This window comes from Schistocerca americana, unplaced genomic scaffold (assembly GCF_021461395.2).
Source record: "Schistocerca americana isolate TAMUIC-IGC-003095 unplaced genomic scaffold, iqSchAmer2.1 HiC_scaffold_1166, whole genome shotgun sequence".
Lineage (NCBI taxonomy): Eukaryota > Metazoa > Arthropoda > Insecta > Orthoptera > Acrididae > Schistocerca > Schistocerca americana.
Genome location: NW_025725227.1, coordinates 4,092 through 7,500, shown reverse-complemented (window position 1 = coordinate 7,500; position 3,409 = coordinate 4,092). Strand labels below are relative to the sequence as shown.

General features: G+C 53.9%; 1 non-coding gene across 1 annotated transcript in view; it reads right to left on the bottom strand.

The window, feature by feature from the left end:
- LOC124562642 overlaps positions 1-270 on the bottom strand; it is a 1,911-nt gene extending 1,641 nt beyond the window's left edge. The window contains exon 1 of the ribosomal RNA XR_006969583.1: positions 1-270. This exon is cut by the window's left edge and continues 1,641 nt beyond it. This is a non-coding gene — a ribosomal RNA (small subunit ribosomal RNA).
- Positions 271-3,409: the final 3,139 nt, after the last annotated feature.

The following is a 3,409-nucleotide window of genomic DNA, read 5'->3' as shown; positions in this document are numbered from 1 at the left end:
TATTCAGAGTCACCAAGGCAAACGGACCGGACGAGCCGACCGATTGGTTTTGATCTAATAAAAGCGTCCCTTCCATCTCTGGTCGGGACTCTGTTTGCATGTATTAGCTCTAGAATTACCACAGTTATCCAAGTAACGTGGGTACGATCTAAGGAACCATAACTGATTTAATGAGCCATTCGCGGTTTCACCTTAATGCGGCTTGTACTGAGACATGCATGGCTTAATCTTTGAGACAAGCATATGACTACTGGCAGGATCAACCAGGGAGCTGCGTCAACTAGAGCTGAGCAGCCGGCCGCCCGGGAGTGTGTCCCGGGGGCCCGCGCGAACACGCAAGCGTCCGCTCAATTATTCTGCAAACAGGAGGAGGCTGAGCTCCCCTGCACGATACACCTCGAAACCCTCTCAGGTCCCGGCGGCGCGCAGCGCCGTCCTAAGTACTTGGTCGGGTTCGAGAGAGGCGCAATCGCCCGGAGTTTGGCGAGTAGACGCTTTAGGTGCGACCACCCGTGCTCCCAACTGAGCTTGCCGCTGCCGACAGAGGCCCGGGAGCGTGCTGTCGTGGCATTGCCGGCGGGAGACAACACGCGCCACCTACGGTGGCCGGCAGCTCCAACGCCAGCGCCACAGAAGGACAAAAGCCCCACTTGGGTGCCGAAGCGAACTCTCCCAGCACAGCGCACGCGCCAACACGTCCGCACAGCTGCGATACAAACCACCTGCGAGAACCGCAGAGGCGACCGAGCAGCAGACGGCGTCGCGGCGCCGAGCGCCGGGCGGCGGCGCATCCTCAGCGCACACAGTCCTCAATCGGACCAGCACACTGCAGATGTCCACCGCGCTTCGCACCGGGCCCGCGAGGACCTACTTTGGCCGCACGGCGCCGCGTGCAGGGTGCGCCGGCGCGCAGCTGCGCCGCCTGCCGCCTCCGTCGGCCGGCGCGCCTGCCACTGGCCGCCCCCACCAGCCGGCTGTAGCGCGTGCGCCCACGCACCGCGCGGCCAGCACGCCGGGAGGCCCCCCCTCACCGGCCGGGGACGGTCCCACCCAGCCACCGCCGCGTATCGCTTCACACCCACATGCCATTCACGTTCGTGGGCATGGTGGGTATCGCTGAAACAACCGGTTGGTAGCTCAACCGATCGTCGCCATCACTGATTCACCTCTAGCGAGAACAACCGCACCACAACGGTTTACCAGTTGTTCATTTGCGTAACGTCACCAGCAAACGTAGACGTCCATCGCCATTTGCAAATTCAACGATTGTTGCATGCCTGTGTCAGGTGTCACGACACACTATGTCTGCCCACATACACGCAACAACATGTGCACGCTTCGCGAACACGTGGAAGGTGGCCCCCGTACGTATGCGATGTCCATTGCGCGAACGACTGTCAACCGGCCTCTGTCGCATGTCGCAGATGTGGAACGCAGTGCACCATGCTGTCACGGTGTGTGAGAAGAGACGACTACGTCTGACAACACGCGCCACTACATCAACAGACGGCTCATGCTGATCGCCATCCAGGGCATACCACACTGCAATCCGGCTCTTATAGGGAGACGACACATAGCTGAGTGCACAACAGTTGGACCGCATGGTTCGCCGTTGTTGGCGCAGTCGTTGTACGGTCACATGTACCACGATGTATCATTCAGTACATGAGGACCAATGTGCAGTACAGTGTGTGATTTGGACGTACAACATCAGCGGACAGTTGACACAGGCCGTACCACAGCGTAGGCTAAGTGCTTCGCCATGCGAATGCCAATGAACAACTGCGAAGGGCATTGAGCATGTACGTCCTGCTGCCATCCACATTACAGTGTATCGCTGCAAGGTGTTTAACATGAAGCGATACACTGGGGACCAGGCAGTGCGAGTAGCAAACTATATTGCGGGGGTTGCAGTTAGGCAACACTACACTAATTTAACGCGTCGTATGACAATTACAGAGCGGGTTAAGGCCCAACGTGTGTTGGGTTAAGGCCCAACGTGTGTTGGGTTAAGGCCCAACGTGTGTTGGGTTAAGGCCCAACGTGTGTTGGGTTAAGGCCCAACGTGTGTTGGGTTAAGGCCCAACGTGTGTTGGGTTAAGGCCCAACGTGTGTTGGGTTAAGGCCCAACGTGTGTTGGGTTAAGGCCCAACGTGTGTTGGGTTAAGGCCCAACGTGTGTTGGGTTAAGGCCCAACGTGTGTTGGGTTAAGGCCCAACGTGTGTTGGGTTAAGGCCCAACGTGTGTTGGGTTAAGGCCCAACGTGTGTTGGGTTAAGGCCCAACGTGGGTTGGGTTAAGGCGCAACGTGGGTTGGGTTAAGGCCCAACGTGGGTTGGGTTAAGGCGCAACGTGGGTTGGGTTAAGGCGCAACGTGGGTTGGGTTAAGGCGCAACGTGGGTTAGGTTAAGGCGCAACGTAGGTTAGGTTAAGGCGCAATATAGGTTAGGTTAAGGCGCAATATAGGTTAGGTTAAGGCGCAATATAGGTTAGGTTAAGGCGCAATATAGGTTAGGTTAAGGCGCAATATAGGTTAGGTTAAGGCGCAATATAGGTTAGGTTAAGGCGCAACGTAGGTTAGGTTAAGGCGCAACATAGGTTAGGTTAAGGCGCAACATAGGTTAGGTTAAGGCGCAACATGGGTTAGGTTAAGGCGCAATATAGGTTAGGTTAAGGCACAATATGGGTTAGGTTAAGGCACAATATGGGTTAGGTTAAGGCACAATATGGGTTAGGTTAAGGCACAATATGGGTTAGGTTAAGGCACAATATGGGTTAGGTTAAGGCACAATATGGGTTAGGTTAAGGCACAATATGGGTTAGGTTAAGGCACAATATGGGTTAGGTTAAGGCACAATATGGGTTAGGTTAAGGCACAATATGGGTTAGGTTAAGGCACAATATGGGTTAGGTTAAGGCACAATATGGGTTAGGTTAAGGCACAATATGGGTTAGGTTAAGGCACAATATGGGTTAGGTTAAGGCACAATATGGGTTAGGTTAAGGCACAATATGGGTTAGGTTAAGGCACAATATGGGTTAGGTTAAGGCACAATATGGGTTAGGTTAAGGCACAATATGGGTTAGGTTAAGGCACAATATGGGTTAGGTTAAGGCACAATATGGGTTAGGTTAAGGCACAATATGGGTTAGGTTAAGGCACAATATGGGTTAGGTTAAGGCACAATATGGGTTAGGTTAAGGCACAATATGGGTTAGGTTAAGGCACAATGTGGGTTAGGTTAAGGCACAACGTGGGTTAGGTTAAGGCACAACGTGGGTTAGGTTAAGGCACAACGTGGGTTAGGTTAAGGCACAACGTGGGTTAGGTTAAGGCACAACGTGGGTTAGGTTAAGGCACAACGTGGGTTAGGTTAAGGCACAACGTGGGTTAGGTTAAGGCACAACGT